Raw genomic sequence first — 24,706 nt, forward strand, 5'->3', positions numbered from 1 at the left:
GAACCTGAAATGTTTGTTGAATGTTCTTTCAGCTTATTTCCACTTATCTTAATCAACCAATTCTGATTTTAAGTGTAGTAGTAAAGACATAATTACACAGGCACCTAGAGAGAAAATTTTCTGGTTACCTTCAAATAAATGTGGAGTACTCACAGGGTCTGAAGGTGTTCGCTAAGCAGAAGAAGTTTATCTCCCTTAGGAGCCATGAATATATCTTAAACACACACATACACAAATAATAATGCTTAGAAGGAGAAAAGCACAGTAAAGATAAAATTGACTTAAGAGAGAGAAACAAACAAACAAAAAGACAAGAGGAAAATGAATGACAGACAACCCAAACCCAAAAGCATAGGAACAGTGTTAAGTAGCCAACTCACTGAGAGTACCAAAAAACAATGACTGAAAACAGCCCATTTTGCAAAGGAGTGGGCAGAAGACGCCTTAGCAAGGAAATATTGTGCCGACTACAACGTCCAAACAAACCACTCACAGTCCTCATGTACCAGACACTGCAAAAAGATCACCTTTCCTAATTTTTACCCTTCTGTGAGGTGTAGGTAGTATTTCCATTTTTCAGAGTTAGAAATTAAGACTTGAAGATGCTATGTAAGGCACCCAAGATCTCACAGCTAGGGTTCTTCTTCACCTACCATCCCTCCTTTTTGTAAAACCAGGCATTTTGTTTATCCTTCATGATGCCAGGAGCTTCAGTCCCAGGGGATGAATCTGGATTGGTCTAAGACTCAGAATGCTGATAATCCCCCCAAGTGTTTGGGTAAGGAGTGTGCACATGACCCAATTCTATCTGAGATTGTCCAAGGAGAAGGAGGCTCTGAGGCTTCCAGGAAAGGATTCGCCCCACTCAAAAAGAGATCCAAAGAAGAGACAGTCTTTCCTTTAACTGGATGCTACTGGGGCTGACTAGGACATGGGTTATAATTTCCAGCTGTCCCCTGAGGACAAATCCAAAACACTAAGGAATGCTAAAAGCAAATAAACAAATAATTACTTACTTACTTAATTAATTAAGACAAAGATGGGGTGTGTGGGTGGCTCAGTCAGTTAAGGCATCTGTATTCTGCTCAGATTATGATCCTGGGGTCCTGGGATCAAGTCTCACACTGAGCTCCCTGCTCAGTGAGGAGTCTGCTTCTCCCTCTGTCCCTCCTCCCTGTTTGTGCATGTGCTCTCTCTCTCTCAAATAAACAAAATCTTTAAAAAAATAAAATAAGACAAAGGATCTAGGTGTGTGATGACTTTCTGAAGTGACAAATTAACTCACTCTGAAACCACTTTCCCTGCCGACTTCTTTAATTTCTTTACTGCGTGAGGTGCGTGAGTTGGGGTTTCGAGTTCCTTGCACCCTAACGAATGTTAACTGATAAAGCAAGAATTTAAATCCAGGTCTTTTATACTCCAAACTCTGTGTTCTTTATAACCACACATGCCTTGCCTGCTGATGTTCCCAACAACGACCCCAGCTCATGAACGCAAAGGTAAATGGTATCATACACACCACCTTATTTTCTTAAGCAAAAGAGATACATATCAGCAATTTCAGAAATGGATTTTTTAAAAGCACCTCATGACTTTAAAGGATAAACTCCAATTTCTTAAGATCCGCTCACTTAAAAGGGATTCCTCTTCATCCTACAGGATTCCCTAGATGTTACTGGTGATGATGCCCAGCCCAAATCTATCATTCTGTGAAGTCTTCAGAGTCCCCATATACTGGGTGTTCGTGAATTTTAGATATTTCGTAAGTACCATGAAGGACGTCAGCTCCTTGCAAGATAAATGTGATGTGAGGCCAAAGTAACATTATTCATCAAATTGAGTAACCTATTATAATGGCTTATAATGATGATGATTTATTTTTAGTGCTCCCTCACTTACTCTGATAATAATTCAGATGACTGAAGTAGAGTATAGTTGATATAATGTATACATTATACAACCAAGCAGTTGACTTGATGTGCCTCTTAATGGTCAAGAGTCATTATGGTTATTGAAGAAAGAGATACTGAATATAATAACTGGTATGAATTTTAATCTATAACTGTATGAGGGCACTAAAATAGATGGGTGGCTTTAAAAAGAAAAGGCAGGGAAAAAGCTTTATAGAGTCCATGTTTTTTAAAAGAAACAACCTGGGTGGCTCAGTGGGTTAAGCCTCTGCCTTCAGCTCAGGTCATGATCCCAGGGTTCTGGGATCGAACCCCGCATCGGGCTCTCTGCTCAGCGGGGACCCTGCTTCCCCCTGTCCCTCTGCCTGCCTCTCTGCCTACTTGTGATCTCTCTCTCTGTCAAATAAATAAAATCTTAAAAAAAAAAAAATGAACCAACCTGTTAGACAACTTGATCTCTCATCCTAAATTTGAATCCTGGAAATTCCCTAGGTCAGAAATATAGTGATACTGTAGAAAGAAGAACCAGCAGTGGAAGATATCTTTCTTCCTCAAAAAAAGATGCACAATTAAAGATATGCAAGATGTACACAGGACAAAAGCCAGTTAGTGATATTGTAGCAGGATTATAAATAAGCTTGAAGGAGATGTGAACCTATTTAGTACTTTCTTGCAACTCATGATTTGTGGATTTTCTCCAGATGTCTTCTGATGTGACAAGACCACTGAAACCATCTTGTAAGTAAGGGATTCATAAACAATTATGAAGGATGGCAGAACACATTTTTAAGTGAGAGAAAGTTTATATACAAACATAGGAAGAAAGAATGAGCAACTTACATATTGTTAGCATTTGAGTACGCTTGTTACTGAAGATAATATTTGGAGACAGAAAAAGGAAGGAAGTTGGTGAGATACTGAAGAGATATGGGGATGTGTCCAGGAGATCCAGGTATAGGCCACTCAAATTAAAATGTTATTCAGGCTTTTACCTGAGAGGTATCACTGTATCAGTGGAAAGAAACTTGGGGTTAGAATCTGAAGACCTGGAGCTGACCATTTATTCCATTACTGCCTCTTTATCTGTAATATTGGGATGAAGAGAATTTCTAACCTGCATTGTCACTATGCAAATTAAGTGGGATAAGTTATGCAGGTATATCTAGCTTAGTACTTGACACGGAGAAAGTTCCATGTGTTCCTTCTTGCAAGTTACCCAGAATTAAAGCATGCACAACCCAGACATGTTTATTACTGACTTACTTCTTGTTAAGACACTATAAATAAAGGTTAGGACGCATTAGAAAGTCAGCCAGGTAGAAATGCGTGGGTGTACTGAGTAGCCAGAAATCACATCACATCTTAGGTATTGAATACCTTTCTTCCTAAATCGGTTATTTGATTTTTGAAGTGAATAGACTTCAACTGTTCTGAACTGAGGAAGTCCTGTGGGGCTAACGCTTTCCACAGAAACCCACCAGGCCCATACCCAGCAAGAAGGTAACCACAGGGGGTCTGGCAGGGCTTCCTTTATTATACCATTGGCATTCAACAGGTGGCGCCATGCTAGATAGTCTATAAATGGATTTCATGTCCAAGGGCTCTTTCTTCCAAAGTTTCTACTGAGCAGTAACCGGCACTGTAATCAAGCTGACATCACAATTTATCTTGCTCCCAACCACTGTAATTCCTCTCGTTGCCCACTGAGTCTTGTGGCCCAATTGCTTTCAAAGATCTTCTCAGGAAATGCTCTGTGAGCAAATTAAAGGGAAGGCAGAAATAGCTGACAATTATCTATGCACCAAAGAGCACGTTGCCAAGTTCTCTTGTGGTCACAAAGAGGAAGCATTCAAAATGATGGAGGGAGCCAGGGTGCACACCCCACAGCCCCAGCGGCTACAGCGGTAGGGAGAGGCATACGGTGGCGAGGAGCGAGGTATGTGTGGACATCAGAGGATCCTGAGGTGTTAACCTAGACTAAAAGCTTTCATCCTTAATTTCCTCATCTATGAAATCAGGATAATTACCATGCTTTTCCAAAGGCAGAAAGAATGCTAGAAGGCAGATTTTTATATTTCAGAAGAACACTGTCCAATAGAACTTTCAGTGACGGTGGAAATGTTCTACTTATCTCCACCATCTCACATGGTGGCCATTGGTCCCACGTTGCTATTAAGTATGTGCACTGTGGTTAGTGTGACTGATGACCTGAATTTGTAACTTTAATTTTAATTGAAACAGCCACACGTGCATAGTAGCTACTTCATGGAATAACACGGAGAAGTTATCCAATCCAAACTACCTTTCTTAAGCGACATTCTTTGTATAAGTGTCTCACACCTATAATCCAGTATTTGTCTGGACACCTCCAATGATGAGAAGATCATGGTTTCCCAAGACAGTCCCTTCCCTCCGGGCTCCTGTGAAGAGAAAGGTAAACTTACCATTGCCTCCAAGTCAGGCTTTTGACATCTCTCACCCGTCATCCCAGTCCTTCCTTATGGGACACCCATAGAGCTAATTCCTCAATCTAGCTGCAATGCAGTGGGAGGAGGGAGCTTTTGAGAACTTGGAAACATTTACTACATCACTGGTTAGTCTCTATTCTAGACAAAACATGGTTTGAATACTATCTAGTGCTTAAGAGCACATGTTCTGGGATTAGACTGCCTGGGTTCTATATTTTAGCTTTATTATTTACCACATACACAACAGAGGATGCGTTAGCAATCATAATTCCATTTGTGATTTCCCTCATCTGTGAGAGCATAGGAGAGCTGAAAGAATTAAATAGGTCTGAACATGTATACCATTCGTTGAGTGTATGGCCCATTGTAAACATTGTAAAAGTATGAGCACCTTATTGTTATTGGTCTCCCCTGGACATGCTCCCATTTACGAATGTCATCTTAAAATGCAATATCTAGAACGGTGAAGGTGTGTACCCAAGTGCTTCATAAACCAAAGGGCTGTAAAGTGTATGGGGTCTTGGTTGTGCTCTTATTGTTAGGGTTGCTAGGGCTTCCCCTCTCCTCTTCATGTCTTATGTTAGTTGACATGGTGTTTTGAGATTCTTCTATATCCTAAAGTAATACAACCACTTTAAAAAAAGAGAGAGATTATATTTATTTATTTGACAGAGAAAAAGACAGTGAGAGAGGGGGCACAAGCAGGGGGAGTGGGAGGGGGAAAGCAGTCTTCCCACTGATCAAGGAGCCTGTTGTGGGGCTCGATCCCAGGACCCTGGGATCATCACCTGAGCCGAAGGCAGATGCTTAATGACTGAGACAACAAGGTACCTCAATACAACAACTTCCTGGCTGGAAGAATCTAGGACATTTTATGGGTTCAAGCCTGACACAGAGGGAAGCTTTCACAAACATTTGTAATTAAAATATTACCATATTTCCCAGTCTCTGTTTTTGAACTGTTCCCTTCCATCAGGCCAGATGCCAGAAAGAGTTGGAGGAAAAATGCTTGAAAGGGTATAGCCACATGAATTTCTCTTCTTTCATATGGCAGAATTTATAACTGCACTTTAGCCAAGAAGTAATTTACTTACATTTTACATATCAGTGAGACTGGGAAAAATAATTATGGACAATCAAAAATAAATAGAACAACAAAACAGTATTAATGGAAGTATATGAACACCAAAACCATAGCTTCAAGTGGTAGTTCACAGCAGGGAGGATGGGCAGAGCCAGGGCTGTGCTAAAGTCTGCTCAAAGTGGCTTGAGAGAGCTAATTATTAAACTTTCAGGAACTTGGCAAGCTGGTTGACTTCACAGTGGTAGCGACTTGAAATTGGCCATCGTGGGAGTTTTCATATCATGGAAACCAACAAAGGCTCTGTCTCCCACCATCACCATCTTGAGCTTCTTTCTTATTCCAATCTCCCTTGCTTCATATGTATCTCATTTCTGCCTTTAATGCAAAAATAAAAAACATCCACTTAATTGAGTTTAGCAAGGCATTTTGGATGCTCTGATATTACCAGATTATCTTTGACTCAATGGAATAATCAAGCACCCAAAGAAGAAAACTTTAGAAACTGTATTTGAAATATCTTTGCTCACATATCTAGTGGACTAAAATTTCCTTGCATTAAGTATGTGCACCGGATTGGTAGTAGTTAAAAACTGAGTTCTAATTCTGCCTGTGTCACCTGATTCATGGTGGAATCCTGGGGAAATCAAGCAGCCTTGAATTAGTCACCGGGGCAGTGGTTATCTTCTCAAGTCTTTTCTGACATGTAGGTTAACTGGAGAATTGATTATATTAGCAAATATAAAATAGAATTTCATGAAAGTCTCCTTGATGGCCAGCTTTACTAGGATACTGGCCATGTGAATTCTACCATGAAAGGCAAGTGCATTCTCGGAGGCAATAGCCAGTCTTAGCTTGAAAGAACCATGAAATAATACCAAAGAAGTGATACCAATCATCATTTCCAGCAGGGGAAATATGAGACCAGAGGCAGCAGACAGAAGATCTGCTGAAGCCACGTAGTATCCTTTGTGGTCTGTAAAGGATCCACCAGTTCTCATCCAAGGCAGGAGTGAGATGTCTATTGCAAATGCAATGTTGATCAAAGGGGAAAACAATCAAATTTCTGAACTGATATAAAAATAGATGGATTTGGGGAAGATACAGATACACAGTTAACCTTGAATAGCACAGGTCTATAGGTTTGAACTATGAAGGGTCCACTTAAAGGCAATTTTTTACAGTATAGTTTTGTAAATGTATTTTCTCTTCTTTATGATTTTCTTGACATTTTCTTTTCTCTATCTTAACTTATTGTAAGAATATAGTATATAATGTATATCACACACAAAATATGTATTAATTGACCGTTTATGTTACTGATAAAGATTCCAGTCAAATAGTAGTAGGCTACTAGCAGGTACATTTGGGGGGACTCAAAAGTTAGAATTTTAGCTGCACAGAAGGTCAATGCTCCTAACAGCCGCATCGTTCCAGGGTCAACAGTAATTTGGAATTATAGAACGAACCATCATTCCAACTGCAAAAACAATACATGGCATAAATTGAACCTGGAGTGTGGCATTTTTCCACTGGATATGATGGCTTAATTTTGCCAGCACTGTCGTAAGGGCTGTGGCTTGGTCAGACTCCAGTCTGTTGCCCTGTTTAGAGCAGCCAAGTGCTCGTCATGAGACCTGTATCCAAGTCCACACTTGCCTTTACATCTAGCAAAGCCACCACACGACCCCCAACATCACAGACACTATATTGCCTGCCTCACTAAGACATTCTGTTCTCCTTTGTTGAACGGACTCCTCACCACCAAGGTTGAACAAAAACTTGTCCCTGGGGTGCCACGGTGGCTCAGTGGGTTAAAGCCTCTGCCTTTGGCTCAGGTCATGATCCCAGGATTCTGGGATAGAGCCCCGCATCGGGCTCTCTGCTCCGCAGGGAGCCCGCTTCCTCCTCTCTCTCTCTGTCTGCCTCTCTGCCTATTTGTGATCTCTATCTGTCAAATAAATAAATAAAATCTTTAAAAAAATGTCTTGTCCCTGAGGAACTGCATCCTTCCATTTTTTTTTTTCCCTCTCACAATGAGCATTCATTTTCTGCAGAGAAACCCATGTTAGACCTTGTATTGGGGAACATCTATCTTATTTTTCCCACTGCCTCCTTCTTATTGACTGAAGGTCAGACTCAAAAGTACCAAGGCATGAGGAACCAGAAAGGCAATGGAGGGTTCAAGAAAAAAGTCAGAGGGACCAGGGTGTCTGCTTTCTAGGTGGAAGGTCAGTTGACTTAAGAGCACATAATTGGGCTGAATAACTGGAGGTAGATATAAGATTCAAAGGGACCAAGAATCACTGAAGTCTTTTATCTTTTTATAAGTATGTTAAGATACATCCTGTATGCTGAATACTTGACCCTGGGAATCCTGAATAAAATTATATTTGACAGCACTTAGCAAGTGCTGTGTTGTGGGATTTTGGAAGCCAGTGATTTCAGAGTAATTATGATGTTACATGGAATGAGATTTTAGGGCAACCTTTATCCCGTCTTGTAATTTCTTTTTGCTGTCTGTGTAAAGCAGGGAACCATTCCCTTCAAATGCTGAAGTTCTGGTTTGTTATTCTGTGAGATGTTACTCAGAATTTTGTGTTTGTAAACCTCTTTGTAATCAATTATTAATCTCTTCCAGGATCACTCTTCAGTTATAAGAATTCCTTCTCTTCTTTCTGCATTTTTTTTATTTAGTCAAAAAAACTATAGAGCGATAATATTAATTTTATAAAATAAAAGTCAAGCATAACTTTTAAACCCTAATACAACTTTTCTTATTTGCATATACTTGTCTAGCTTTTGCCTTTATGAGTAAATGCTGCAACTGAACGCTATATAAAATTCAATATTTTTAAGTTAGCATTGTATCAGGAAAATGACGTTTTTCCTATGTAATTTTGACATATCATTTTAAGCTGGCTATATTTATGCAAACCAATGTATCATAATACACACAATAACTCTTCATAATTGAGTATTATCGTTGTTTCCCATTTCCACTGTTATAATGAGGGCTGAAGTGAAGACGTCCTTGGAATGAGAGTTTCTTCTTCATCTTCACTTCCCCTAGCATGGAATAGGTTAGGCAATGGGCACAACTAAATATTATAAATATAATATAAATACTTGAAATGTTAATAAATGAATGGTAGTTTTGGTTCCTTCTAATGAACTATTTCTTTAGGATGAATTTCCAAGAATAAGAGAGATCACTGGGTCAAAGGAAATAAACATTCTGAAATTCTTAATACATACTTGAATGTTGCTTTTTCAAAGAGTTGTATCAATTCCTTAAAGCTTTTGCAATTATTACTATTTCAAATCTTGGCTTGGTTATCAAAATGGTGCCTCTACTTTATTTAATTTGCATCCTGGAATGTACATTACCTCATATTGTTCATAGTTATTTTATGTGCCTGTTTACCCCACTGGATGTCTGAAGAGCATCTTACTCTGTTTCCAATTCCTGGTACCCTGCATAGGGCATGGTATGTAGTTGATACTCAATGAATATTAAGTCAATGAATTGCAAGACATTTTTGACCATCTATGCTGTGTAATTTAATTTTTTAGACTAGCTAAAAGAGTAGATAAAGCAGTATTAGTTAAAGCAAAACTTTGACTCTGGTTTTTATGCCTATCGGACCAAGTGGATTAAGATCTATAAAATGGAGATATTAATATCTATTGTCTCATAGAGTTATGGCAAGGATTACATGAGCTAATATAAATAAGTGCTTGGCTCAGTGAAAACACTCAACAAATATTACCTCCTTTTATCTGGGGCCATTTATCTATGGAGTCTTCCTGCTTACTTTATAAAATTGAATGAGATTTTATAGTCATGCAAATATTATTTCTTGTTTGTTTTGTCAAATTTAGTGAGAATTTTTTAGTATTGTGTACTTTTACATATTAAGTTTTATTTTTATTATCAGATTAATGTATTTTAAAAATATTTTATGTATTTAAAATACATAAAGTGGTCTTTTATTCAGTGATGTTTTTCCTTCACGATCAAGTTGAAAAGGTCTTGATCATTTCACAAATTACTCGGTTAATATTTTAAATTGTACTGTATGTTTTCATTTACATTTTTTATTTATTTTTAGAGAGAAAGCAAAGACCAGAATGGGGGCTAGGGAGGCGGGTGGGAGGGAGAAGGAGAGAGAATCTTCAGTAGGCTCCATACCCAGCACAGAGCCTGAATGGGGCTGGATTCCATGACCCTGAGATCATGACCTAAGCCCAGATCAAGAGTCAGATGCTTAATCAACTGAGCCTCTCAGGCGTCACTGTGAGTATGCTTTTAAAACTAAAATTTAAAATCTCATTCAGCACTTTAAGGTAAAGTTAAAATGTAACTTTAATATATTTAGGCATATATTGTAATATACAAACCTAAAAAATTACTCTCCCCTCCTTCAATTTGCTATCTCATTGTTAATTAATGGTTCTTTCTTATTTTCTTGATTTTAACATGTTAAGCATTTATGCAATGTTTCACATATTGATCCATTCCTGAGGACTTACATTTTCATTTTGGTGCCAGTGCCACACTACTTAATCGACTTTGCTTTATAATGTATTTTGATATTTAATTGCCTAGGGTCCTCCCTGTGCCCTCTTTCCACAGTGATCTTACTTGGAACTGTCTTTTGCACTTCCTGTCTCACCAGTGTAAAGTAAGTTTGGTTGGAGTTTTGATTAGAATTGTTTTAAATGTATGAATTAACATGGTCTGCCTATTAAAGAAAATAAGAATCTTCACTTTTGGAAATGATTAACAAAAATATGTAAAATACACATGTCCTCTTTCCTTAGATTTCCTCGTAAGTCTTTTATGGTTTTGATTTTATAAACTTTAATCTGTTTTGCCATTTTTTAAGGTGAATTTGATACATATATTCTTTTTTTTAAAATATTTATTTATTTATTTGACAGACAGAGATCACAAGCAGGCAGAGAGGCAGGCAGAGAGAGAGGAGGAAGCAGGCTCCCTGCCGAGCAGAGAGCCAGGTGCAGGGCTCTATCCGAGGACCCTTAGATCATGACCCGAGCTGAAGGCAGAGGCTTTAACCCGCTGAACCGCCCAGGCGCCCCTGATACATATATTCTAATGTGATCAATTTTTGAGCATTTCTTTTCTGTCTAAGCATTTCAATAAATACTTATTTATAATTCTAGCGTGTTGTTTATTTTTCATGGGTGTAATCATGCTGTCCACGAATATTCATCCCTTTGCCTTCTTTCTCAATGGGGAGTTATTGTTCAATGATTATTTTTATGGTTTAATAGGTACAGAATTTCCCTTTTGCAATGTGAAGAAAGTTCTGGAGCTAGATGTTGGTAATGGGTACGCAACAATATGAATGCATTTAATGCCGCTGAACCGCACACTTCAAGATGTTTAAACAGTGAATTTCATTGAAATTCACTGAAACAGTGAATTATGTATATTTTGCCACAATTTAAAATAAATTTAAGAAATTGTACAATAATGGTGATAGTTGCTCTCTTTTTCTTACTCATTTTAAGGAAATACTACCTTGGATCCATGTTGAGTTTCGTACCACTTTGGGTTGAAAATACTAACCTGATTATGAGAGTCTCTCTATTCTGATAGAAGCTTTTTGTTTGGAATGGGCACTGTATTTTGTCCACTGCCTTTTTTTGCATTCTCTGATTGATAAATCATATCGTGATAATAACTTCCCTTAGGTGAATTTGCAACTACATAACCTTTTTTAAAGACCTCGTACATGCCAGGCCCTCTGCTGGAAGCTTTGTTTACCCTGAAAACAGCTGGTGCATTTTGTGGATGGGGACTCGGGGAGCCAGGTAAGCCATCAGTGCCCCAGGTCACCGGCAGTAGTGGGTGGAGCCAGGATTCCTTTCTTGTGACTTGCAGAGTAACTGTTTTTTATTTTACTAGTGGCAGGCAGTTGCATGCCCACACATAGAAGTGATTGACTTGATGAATTTGCTTTAAAAAATTTTGAGCTAACATTTAAAAACTTGCAGAATTTGCATAGCCATCCAAAATGTGTTCCCTTCTTGGCAGTTGGTGGGTTTTCTGCATAGTCAGCTCTTAAAGGGTAGCAGTACCCCTTTGGATGGAGCACCTGCCCCCAAGTCTCTACAGACTCCGCCACTCTCTACTCAAGGAGGACTGGGTCAATGGCCACTTGTCACATGCTCACACTGGTGTTTTCTTTATACTGGAGAAGCTTTTCTCAGCAAATATGCAGACTTAGGGGGTTGGTGGAACAGGGCATATTTCTTTGTAGAAGCAAAGTTTATAGGGATGCAAGCAGTATGAAAGTTACCTACCCAGTCCTCTGATGGGTTTAGAAATGCTGCAGGATATGAGCAGCTTACTTGATCCTTGTAGGATTCTCCCTCTTTACATAACCAAATTTTAACTTCCATTATAGTGGTTTATAAAGTGTTTGTGTTGCCAAGACTTGAATGATAAGGCAATTGATTCAATGGGGATAAAGATGCTTTGTACTTTCGTTTCACCTTGGCAATAACCATACTATTTTTCCTTCAAGAACGTCAAGAGCAAAGGTATTGTTATAGCTATAAAAGAATAGGTATAAAAACTCAACATCACTGAGCGATACAGATTTGATCAAATGGAGCTGATACGTAGAGTTAACGACTTTTCCTTTCCTATTCTTCCTGACACTATTATTGGCACAGAGACTCTCGCTCATTCTTCCCACCCTTATTACCCAATGAACAAAACTCAGAGCCACTCAAACAGAATTGTCTTATAGCTAGTCCAGTGGCTTCCTCCCAGTCTGAGTTGCTGGTTGTAAGTGCTGATTTTAACATTACCAATGCAACTCCCAGTAATTCAAATCACCCCCCCAAACAATCTATCAAGTTATTGATAAGTAGTGTTATGAAAACCCATATATAAAAGTAATATATGCTATTTATTTATTTATTTATTTATTTATTTATTTAAGTAGGCTCCATGCCCAATGTAGGGTTTGAACTCACGACCCTTAGATCGAGAGTCGCATGCTCTACTGACTGAGCCAGGTGCCCAATAATACATGCTTTTTAAAATTTTCTCAATGTCCTCCAAACAATGAGGTTGTTTAATTGACAAAGGGAGATGAAAGAGAAGAAAGAAAGAAAGAGAGAAAGAAAGAAAGAAAGAAAGAAAGAAAGAAAGAAAGAAAGAAAGAAAGAGAAAGAAAGAAGAGAGGGAGAAAGAGGGAGAAAAGAAATAAAAGAAAGACCTTGAATCTCTTTGCTAGGGTTACCTTCACAAAGTACCACAGACTGAATGGCTAAAACTACGGAAATCCATCTTCTCACATTTCTGGAAGCTAGAAGTCCGAGATCAAGGTATCCGCAGGGTTGGTTCTTTTTGAGATCAGTGAGAAAATTCCAGACCTTTCCTTGGCTCGTACTTGGCTGTCACCTTCCTGTACCTTCACATGATCTTTCCTCTGCATGTCTGAATGAATCACCTCTTCTTGTCAGGACACCATATCGGATTAGGGCCCCACTCTAATGACTCTTTCAATTACCATTTTAAAGACCCTGTCTCCAAATACTGTAATATTCTAAGGAAGCTAATAGACCTTAGTATTTCAACATATGAATCTTAGCGGGGGGAACATAAGTCACCCCATAAGAGTCTCCCCACCCCATCCTCACCACCCTCACTAGTTCATAGTGAGAACTAGGAAATCTTTGAAGAGTTAAAGGAAAAGAAATCACTCATTCAAATCAAGTGAACCACTATCCATATTCAGACATTTTTTTCTTCCTGGTTTCATTTTTGGTAATATATAATTTTGTTTTTCTTATATGATGGAAATCATACTGTATACACAATTTTGTTTCATGATTTCATCACTTAATATTCTAAAACAAACAGTTTACAGATGCCACACATTTAAAGTTGTATGCCATTTTCTCTAAGTTTGAAAATCTCAGTGAACTTGGCCTTATAAAAGTCATCTGATCCTATTTTTGCCATCAGGTTTTTTATATAACAAGAGATTATTTTGGGCACCTGGGTAGTTCAGACATTTAAGTGTCTGCCTTAGGCTCAGGTCGTGATCCTGGGGTCCTGGGATTGAGCCCCACATTGGGCTCCTTGCTCAGGGGAAAGTCTATTTCTCCCTCTAGCTGCAGCTCCCGCTCCTTTCAGCCAACAATTCATTTATTCATTAAATGGTTGCTCGCTCTCTCTGTGACCAGTAACTAACTATATAAATAAATAATCTTAAAACAAAGCAAAACAAGAGATTATTTCTTCACTGAATGTCTGAAACAATTTAAGAATGACACTCTGATTTTTCCTAAACTGATAAACTGTGCTATCTTGATCATTTATTTTCCTTCTTTTTGGTCATATATCTGTTTAGGTTTTTAATTTCATTCATGCATACTGGTATTATGGATCTTTTTAAAAAAATAGTTGACACACAATGTTACATTGGTTTTCAGGTTATAACTCAGTGATCTGACAAGTTTATACATTACAGTATTTATGGTTTTTTAGTAGGACATATAATTCATTGCCCTTTTCAAATTTAATATATATTAATGTGGTATTTGTATGAAGTTAACATCTTTGATTCAGGTTGTTTACCCTTTCTTATTTTTAAATGATCCATTTATTACTTATGAAAGTGAAAGTGTTTTTCACTTTTTCCTTTCCAGCCAACAATTCATTTATTATATTAAGGTTTTCAAAGATGTAGTCATGATATTTACAATTTCTACCGCTTTGTATATTTGCCTAAATTTCTTTCTTCTGAGATCTGTATGTCCTTTCTTCACTTTTTCTTGACATGTTTATTCTTTTTTCTTTAAAAATTCAAACTAAAGTGGTGCCTGGGTGGCTCAGTGGGTTAAAGCCTCTGCCTTTGGCTCAGGTCATGATCCCAGGGTCCTGGGATGGAGCCCCGAATCGGGCTCTTTGCTCAACAGGGAGTCTGCTTCCCCCCCTCTCTCTGCCTGCCTCTCTGCCGACTTGTGGTCTCTGTCTGTCAAATAAATAAAAAAATTTTTTTTTAAATCAAGCTAAATTCACAGATTTTTAATTTTCTTTAAAAACTGATCTCAAGTACCATACTGTCCACAAGTCATGGGTCCCAAAGAGGAAGGTGGCAAATGTACTTTTATCATTGACCCTTTTGTCCTTATATCTTTAATTAAATCCTAAACAAGAAGTTATACGGGATTGCCTTTTCTTTTTCTTTTTTTCTCCTTGAGATTCTTTTGGGTGAATCCTTCAGGAAGCGACTAGCAATAGCTTGGTATTCAAGATGCATCCAAGGTTACCACGGGTGAAGCTCTGCACACCTGCAGAGGGGGCCACTCACCACGTACAACTTTTGGCAGGAGGGAAGCTCTATGGAGAGTGCCCTTGGGCTTGTGCTGTGTGCCATCTGCAAGGTGTTTAAGAACATAATGGACAGGCTCGAGGTTTTTGTGTCAGTAGTTCCCGTCCCAGAATGTCATCTTGAGAAGTAATTGTGCAGAAGAAAAAGGAATGCATTAACTATTACCCATGATGGTGAAAAATTAGAAAGATCTATCATATTTTAGTTTTTAGTACCCACAATTAGAAATGATCATACATTTCATAGACTCAGATATCATGTATCTCAACTACATGAGTTCGTACACATTTATTACCAATGATAATTATGAAAAAAAAAGCCAACAATATCTGAACTGCGTTATTTTTATTTATTAATTTACTTTACTTTGTTTTGTTTGTTCATTTTAAAAAGAGAGAGCATGAGTGAGCATGGGGGAAGGAACAGAGGAGGAGGGAGAGAGAGAATCTTAAGCAGACTCCATGTCCAGTGTGGAGCCTGACTCGTGGTTCCATCTCACGACCCTGAGATTATGACCTGAACCAAAATCGAGAGTGGGACGCTCCACTGACTGAGCCACCCAGGCAGGCTCTGAACTACATTATTATAGTAAGAATTATAAATTATTATATTCATTCTGATTGTAACTTTTTATATCAATATCCTTACAAGTAGATCAAATTAGGACACATTAAGAAATAAAAATAATGATGGATTTTTAATTTTTTTTGTAAAGTATTCCCAAGTTTAGAGTGACACACTTTTTTTTTTTTTTTTAAATACAAACAAGCAAAAAGAAAAAAAAAAAAGCTATGACTCCTAGCAAATTAACATTTGGTGCTTTTAAGAGTCAGAGCATTATTCTTGTGACTACAATGTGCTTTTCGAAAAGGGCCTTTCAAGCCTAATGAGTGCTCCAGCCTGGTGTCCCCTCCCGGACTCTTATTGTGGAGTAAGTGGCTGCGTCCTTTGTCACAGGGTGTCCTGGCTCTTTCCTGTCACTTTGCATCTTTGTACCCCTATGAATGTTCCAAGACCCGGGATACGAAGCTTCCCCAACCAATTAACGGCAGTCGGCAAGGGCAGAGGCAGTTTTCTGTCTCCTCCCAGCTGTGATAATCCGCGAGAAGACTGGTGTTCATACTGGGAAGGAGAAATTGGCAGCAGGTGGTTCTCCGTCACTCTGACAGCATTTCACCAAGCTGGCATCTCTTTCTAAAGCGCAGCAGAAAAATTGCTCAGTTGTCGATCTATACGTCAGGACGTGCCATTTTTTAAGAATTTCCCTCAAATGTTTGCCTAATTTATGATAAAACCATTGGCAGCCCTTGACCTTAGTTATAGAGCATTAAAACAATGTAATCAGGTTTTTTGGTTTCACATAGATGTTCTTTGAATTCAGTCATGTTTTATTTCAAAGAATCCAGGTTATATGTGATGTAGCATGTGCTGCATATGGCTTCAGGGAATTATAAAGCAGATTTTCGTGATAGGATCTGGGTAGATTCTCATTCCTCATCCCATGACCCGTACCCTTGTTAGTGTTAGTACCCCGAAAAGAGAGAATATTCTACGTATAGACAGACTAGAGTTAAAAAAAAAAAAAAGTTTAATTCTCTGCCTCAGTGTAGACATGGGTGATAGTTAAACAAGGACATATCTGAAAAATAAATATAAATATTTGAGTCCACGCTGGTTGATTCCTCTGAAAAACAAACACACCATAAATAATAAATGACAAACACGATGTCTTAACGCCAGTAAAATCTCAAACCCTGTTATTTGGAACTGATTGGGTGCTCTGTACATGTTGGTTTCAAGTGAACTCAGAAAATAATCACTTGAAGAAATAATTAGTTTTCCAATTTAAAATTTGGTGTAGTTGGTTGCCTGAGGTAACCTCGCTCTTCTATGGTTTTCATCAATTTTATACTTAATATCTGTCACTAAAATGCAAAGATTTGGCCAGAAATGATCTAGAGATTTGACACTGCTTTAATGACAAGAAGCATATCTTAAATCCATGTTTTCAGAAGTCTCTTGAAGGTTTGAACCTTTTTTCTTCTCTTTCATTTCCACTGCCCTAAATCCAATCATCATGGCTTGACCCCACTAGGGCTCACGATATCCTGGAACCAGGACAAACAAGTGAGGAGAGACTTCTCACAGGAGGTGTTAACACCTAAATCAGAAAGGCAATTCTCAAGAGCAGAAAAGCATGAGCACCTCAGTCAGAGCCAGGTCAATAATCACCTTGGACCTGCCAATGCGAAAAATCGGCGTCTGGAATTTTCAGTGTCTATCTCCTACCGAGATACAAAAGAAGGGAATTACTCAGATACAGGGATGGGGTTTGGGTGCTGAACGGGCAAAGAATGTCAAATATGTACTGTAGGTGCCAATTATAAAATGGGCTTTTGTTAGACACTTCACATATATTTTCTTAGGAATTCTTGTAGCAACTCATTATGACAGGAATTATTCATCATTATTATTACCAATATGTAGAGGAGAAAATGAATGTTTAGGGAGAATGCAAACCTAGGTCTATCAGATGACAGAGTAGATATTAAAAAGGGACTCCTGAAAAATGAGAACTCTCCCTTGCAGTTGATCTAGGGGACTAGCAAATTCATTCAGAGCCCAGTTCAGAGCCGAAAGTTTATAGGATATAATTTTATGGATGGAGAGTCAAGAGAATATGTTCTGCAGTAACAGATTTATTTCTCTTCCAATATTTTTAATTGATGAATTATGTAAATGAAAATTATGGGGATCAAAGTGGTTCCAGAGATTGACTTAAGTGATTTATAGCAGATTAATGTTCTGGAAAAATATGCTTGGCAGGGAAATTGGCCCAGGCTTCTCATGCGATGGAGACCCAAAATCACCCCTTCTTTTGGCGAATATATTTATTGCAGAATGTCACATTTCTGTACCAAGCAGCTGGGGCACTATACATGCTGTTAAGTAATGTCAACCCCACTGACTTTATTACGAAATTATGTTGGAGTGGTCAGCGCAGGAAATCCAGGGCCAATAGTGGGGCACAGGAGAATAGGCCAAGTTCAAGGCAGGTGAGGCCACCTTCCATGAGGACCAACTGATATACCCTTCCACGCTGGAGTCCAGGCTTCATTTCACGTTGGACCAATCACCTTCAGCAGTCACCAGTAAGCCGGTTGGTTCTTCCCTCCAGGGACAGGATGAAGGGAGAATCTTAGAAGCTCTGAGTCCGAGACACTCTCAAGAGCACTTCCCTGGTATGTAATGAATTGTGGCAGTTACTCTGCCTGCCAGACTTGGACTGAGTGTTCCCATGTGGGAGGAAGATGGTTCTACATGGAGGTGGAAAGAAGGAGGTGCGTCCTCAGTTTATGGTGCAGAAAATGAGGTCCATCTATGGGACCTCCACCTTTTCTCAAGCACACTTAGTCTTACATGTTATGCCTTTAAGGATACCCTTTAAGGATACCCTGGCATAAGACTTCCTCTTATTATTATTATGCCCATGGAGCCTGATCCCATATTCCCTAGTTTGCATTCCTCTGGAAGCAGAGCCCGAGGGCTGGATTTGAATATAGGTTATTTAGGAAGTGACCTCAAATCGGTAAGAAAAACCAAAAAAAGGTTGTAAAAATGATAAATTATCTCAGCAGTTGCCTGAGGCCCAATTCCCTGGAAGACCCTCTGAGAAACGTAGAATATAGGACATATTAGTTGATTTGGGCTGCTATAACAAAAGATCATAGATGAGCAGTTTAAACAACAGAATTTATTTTTCATAATTCTGGAGGCTGTAAATTATCAGATCAAGGTGCTGGCAAAGTGCATTTCTGCTGAGGACTCCCTTCCCGGCTTGGAGATGGCTGCCTTCTTGCCACATCCTTATATGACATTTCCTTGGTGCATGACTATGGAGAGAGAGAGAGTACACAAGCTCTCTGGTGCCCCTTCTTACAAGGACACTCATTCCATTGGATCTCCAAATAACCACACCGGGGTTAGGACTTCAATACAGGAACTGGGGTAGGGATTCCCAAGATTCAGTCCAAACAAAGGGACATTATTAGTGCAGTATATTTCTATTTTTCCTTGTCCTATGTTAGGTGAGGTCCCCACACGCAGCCAGAGCACACTCAACGTGAAAAGCAGAGGAACCTTCACCAGGTGAACTCCAAAATGGGCTGAGAAGACACAGGCTCAGTAACCAGCACCAGGACCTGGACCCCCCAGACACAGCCCTGGATAATCTTGCCTGGATCCTCCCAGTATTTCAGGAGTGGCTGCCTCTGGTCGCCTCTGCAGCAATGCATCAAGGACAGAGGGAAACCAGGGAAACCCTAAAGGAAATGAGTCTTTCAATCTCCAAAGATGATTTGGAGCACTCCCTTCCATTTTAAGGTCCTTTTAATAATTAATGAATTGGAGGGACAGCCCACAAAACACATTTTCCAGCTGCCATTGAGCATCATTTTGTCTCCAGACACCTGTGAAGTGACTGCTACATGCTTTTCAGGTGAACTTCTTTTCCTTCTCCCTTATTTCAGGATAAAAAGATGTTTGCATAGTACTCCATTGTGTATATATACCACATCTTCTTTATCCATTATCATGCAGCCATCAAAAGAAATGAAATCTTGCCATTTGCGACAGCATGGATGGAACTAGAGCGAATCATGCTTAGTGAAATAAGTCAAGCAGAGAAAGACACTATCATATGATCTCCCCGATATGAGGAAGTGGTGATGCAACATGGGGGCTTAAGTGGGTAGGAGAAGAATCAATGAAACAAGATGGGATTGGGAGGGAGACAAACCATAAGTGACTCTTAATCTCACAAAACAAACTGAGGGTTGCTGGGGGGAGGGGGTTTGGGAGAAGGGGGTGGGATTATGGACATTGGGGAGGGTATGTGCTATGGTGAGTGCTGTGAAGTGTGTAAACCTGGTGATTCACAGACCTGTACCCCGGGGGATAAAAAATATATTATATAGTTTATAAAAAATAAAAAATTAAAAAAAAAAGATGTTTGCTAGGTGAGCTTCTTAACCAGTGATCAGGACACATAATTATTCATTCTTTTCTTAAAGACTCATGGGAAAGATGGCATCAGAGCCCCCCTCCCATCACTTGTATTAGTGAGCTTAGCAGTCTGGAAGCTCTTCATTTTACAAGCTGGTTTATATGTATGACAGCAGTTTTTATTTACATCGTCCAATAATCTGCCTCCTCGGAACCAAAGAACGGCAGAGCCTCATTTTTATTACAAAAGTTGCAGAAGAAAGAGAGAAAGGCAATGCATATTTGTTTAACACCTTAGGATAATCAATATAGCTGAATTTTTACGCTATTGACCAAGCCTCAGACAAGTTCAGGGAGCTTATATACTTAAGCCTCATGAAATCTTGTGAAAACACAAGGCAATACGTATTATTGTTCTGTATTTTATATATAAAGGGACTGAGGCACAGAGAGGTTAAGTAGCTTTCCCAGAGTCACACAGCTGTATGTGGTAGAGCCAGGTGTAGCTCAAGCAGGCTGGCTCCCTGGGCCACTGTCTTAACCCCTAGGGTGTCTTTCCTCTTCTTGTACAATTGGGTGGTTAGGGAACTCTTCAAGGATATAGTAAATGTTGGGACCACCAATTCTATTCCTCTATAAACTCTTTCCACTCTGCCCCCCAAACCAATAGCCAGGTGCCTCCTTAGATTATAAAAATGTTTGCTTCCTTCACTTTTTTTTTTTTAAGATTTTATTTATTTATTTGACAGACAAAGATCACAAGCAGGCAGAGAGAGAGGAGGAAGCAGGCTTCCCACTGAGCAGAGAGCGCGATGTGGGGCTCAATCCCAGGACCCTGGGATCATGACCTGAGCTGAAGGCAGAGGCTTTAACCCATTGAGCCACCCAGGTGCCCCCTGATTCTTTCATCTTAATGTTGAATTTTTCTGACAGATTTTCATGGGACCCTGTCTGATGGGAAAACTCTTTATTCCATTTTTATGCATTTTTATATTTATATCTAGGTTTACTTTACAAAGAATTCAACATGGTTAGTTTTCAGTATATTTTATTTCACAACTTAGATTTTTGGATTTGCAAAGCCTAGTCACACAGAGGGAAGGAGGTGGTAGATTACTAAAACTAGCTTAGAGGAGGTAAATTTAGGCCAAATAAATATAAAGATGATATGGAGGTTGTTATCCCAAGATGGTGAAAATGTGAATAGGTTTGAGGATGGCTGAGATAAATTTGTAAATGACAGCCCTCAAAGATGTTATTAAGGAAAATTGGTATGTAGGAGAAATACATTCCTCTTCTATTTATGGGATTTTCTGTAGTTTGTACATTTTCTCAGCTCATCGGGCTGAAATGGCTCTTCTTTGTCTCATACCAATTTCTTAATGAGCAAGGAGACTCTTTGGGCCTCCTGGTTTTACTGTGATCAGTGGGGGCTCTGTGCATTGCCAGAGCAGAACCCCCTCCCTCTTTACTCGGTGTGCTCTGAGACTCTCATAGGGCCAAACATTCTGATTCTACAGCTTTTTACTTCAAAGCTCAAGTAATGTCTTAAAATACGATTTCCAGCTGCAACCTCAGTGCTAGAAGGAATAGCAGGATATCATATTGGCACAGCTTTATTTACCGTTCAGCTAAAATAAAGGGATTATCTGAGGATTGTAAGGAATCCTGGAGGTCACGGAGTCCAGTGGAGTTCCATCTTTTTATTTCACAGATGAGGATACTGAGGACTAGCCTTCCAGCTACCTGTTGCTGCATAGCAAACTGCCTCCAAATTTAGTGGCTTAACAGAACAATTTTGTGATAGCCTATAATGTTGTGAGGCACGCATTCGGGCAGGGATCAGCTGGGTGATTCTTCTGCTCCGTGTGGCAACTCTGGCTGGGACCGCTGGGTGATATTCGTCTGGTGGAGGATCCTTCCCTTTCCCTGGACTTCAAACTAGACCATGCACAGTGAGTCACAGAGCATCTCCCCCAAGAGGAGTGGATCACTTAAAGAATGCCAAACTGCTCCCTACACATGTTCGCTAATGACCAGGCTGGGTCACGCATGGGGTATGTGACAGAGAGGTGACAAGGGACATTTTCTTGCCTTCAGTTCTACATTCTAGCAGGTCTTGCTTCAAGCTTTTCTAAAGCAGGTGAGCCTTGTTAGCTATTTGCTGTTTTCCCATACTTCCTTTGTAGGCTCACCTTCTCCCCTTCCTGGTGGAGGAGGAGCCTAACTTGCTGGGGACCCAAGAGCATCTGTCTTGCTCAGCCTGTGCTCATGTGAGAAGGAAGTAAGGGACTTGGGGGCTGGGTCTGAGTGAGCTGCCGCTCTGCCACTCCAGCTAACATTTTTGATGTGCGTGGTTTCCAATATTGCAGATTCTGTTTTCTGCTCAGTAGTGGAAAAGGTCCCAGGTGTTGCAGAAATGCAGCTGCCCAGTGTATCCAGCCATTCTGAGCAAGGGTACATGATAGGAATCTGGGACTGGGTGCCTCTTGGTCCTTCTTGACATCTTCTGCTCGCTTCTTTTCAAAAATAAAATGTGCTGGGACGCCTGGGTGGCTCAGTTGGTTAAACAGCTGCCTTCGGCTCAGGTCATGATCCCAGAGTCCTGGGATCGAGTCCCACATCGGGCTCCTTGCTCGGCAGGGAGCCTGCTTCTCCCTCTGCCTCTGCCTGCCATTCCATCTGCCTGTGCTCGCTCGCTCTCCCTCTCTCTCTCTGATAAATAAATAAAATCTTAGGAAAAAAAATGTGCTAAGCCATACCGCTATAAATTAATTTCCAGTGCAGACGTCCCAGAGAGCATCTCAGGAAGCAATTGCTTTTTTCCCTAGTTCCACGTGGCTGTGAACTTGACCTTCAATTTAATTTCCCATATCCACATTTTTATTTTCTCTTCCCCTACCAACCCCAGAAGGACAGAGAGGCAAGAAGAAGCATCTGTAAGGGTTAGCTGTACAGCAGATGTCTATTCAATGGAACTGTTTGTTTACATTTCAGATTTTAAAAAATTGATTGAAATAGAGGGTTACTGAGGATAGTAGAAGGGGAATGTGTAGACTTTGGCATTTGAACTCACCTGAGTTCAAATACTGATTCTGAAACTTACTTACCATGTGAGCTTCAGCAACTTAAAAAAAAAAAAAAATCTCTGAACCTCAATGTTCTCATCTGCCAAATGGGCATCACGGTACCTGTGTCCTCTGGGAATATCAGGGACTGCAGGAGATGATGGATATGCACAGGTTCAATAAATGCTAATACACTTTGCACAGGGAAGAGCTCTGTGAGAGAGCTCTATTAAGATGTGGAAAGTTAAAGGGACATATTTTTATTTTTTTAAGATGTATTTTTAAGATTTATTTATTTGAGAGAGAGAGTGAGCAGGGTAGGAGCAAGAGGGAGAAGCAGAGGATCCCCCAAAGACTCCTAACTAAGCACAGAGTCTGATGCGGGGCTCAATCTCAGGACCCTGAGGTCATGATATAAGCTGAAACCAAGAGTGGACCCTTAACCGACTGAGCCAATCAGGTGTCCCAAGGGGATATATATTTTCTTTCATGAATGATTCACATTTTGGATGAGTATATACAAACCTTCCTAGAATGTCCCTCAATTTGGCTTTTTTTTTTTTTTAAAGATTTTATTTATTTATTTGAAAGAGAGATCACAAGTAGGCATAGAGGCAGGCAGAGAGAGAGAGAGGAGGAAGCAGGCTCCCTGCTGAGCAGAGAGCCCGATGTGGGACTCGATCCCAGGACCCTGAGATCATGACCTGAGCCGAAGGCAGCGGCTTAACCACTGAGCCACCCAGGCGCCCTCAACTTGGCTTTTTTAGACTATTTCCTTGTGTTTAGATTCATGGTACACATTTTTGTCAGGAATACTCAGAAGTGTTTGTTCTCAGTACAGCGTATCAGTACATCATATCACGGTGATGAGTTCTTCATTGTATCATGGTGATGAGTTCTACATTGTATCTTGGTGATGAGTTCTACATCATATCACGGTGATGAGTTCTCTCATTAGTAATGATACTAAGGTTAAGGTGACACCTGGTTAAGGTGACACCTGCCAAGTTTCTCCACTGAAAAGTTACTTTTTCCCTTTGTAATTCAAATGTATCTTACGGGGGTGGGGAGATTACATTGAAAATACGTACATATGTGCCATTTCTCATTACATTTTTCCCCATAGGTTTTGGCAGCCTTGCTGATTCTTATACAACACAATTATAACTATAGTTCCTGCCAAATGGCAATATTCTAATATTCTAATTCTGTTATTACTGCTACATTTTATACAAATTTTTCTGGAAGGGAGAGCTTTCTTTCTGCAACATTAACTTAATTATTCATTTTCGTGTTTGTCTTACTGAAGACTGGGTTCCCATTTTGTTCTATGGGTTACTATACTTACTTATTTTGTTGCTCAAATTATTCCATATTTGATTAGTGGAAGCACCTTCAAGTTAGCGTTGTGTCCCTTTAACAAGATCTGCATTTTGTATTGTATTTTCCCCAGCCCTGGAATCAACGTTTCGCTAAGGAGCTCTGGTTCCTTTTGTTGGAAAACAGTGTTTTGGTTAACTCTAAAGGATGGTTTATTCTTTTCCTTTTTTTGCTTATAATTGATCATCTATTGTATTTAGGGCACTGGATGTGTTCCCTGGAAACTAAAGATGTGGTTCTTTACCCCAAAGATTCTCTATACTAAAGGAGAGATAAGTCAAACACACAAATCCGCACAGAAGATAAAGTGATACATTACAAAGAGGTTCAACTGTGAGATGAGGTAGGATGCAGAAAAGGGGACAATCCCTGCAGGCTATGAGGGTAGTCTTTGAGCTCTCTGGGAAGA

The sequence above is a fragment of the Mustela nivalis genome (genome assembly GCF_964662115.1).
Source record: "Mustela nivalis genome assembly, chromosome: 6".
NCBI classification, from domain to species: domain Eukaryota; kingdom Metazoa; phylum Chordata; class Mammalia; order Carnivora; family Mustelidae; genus Mustela; species Mustela nivalis.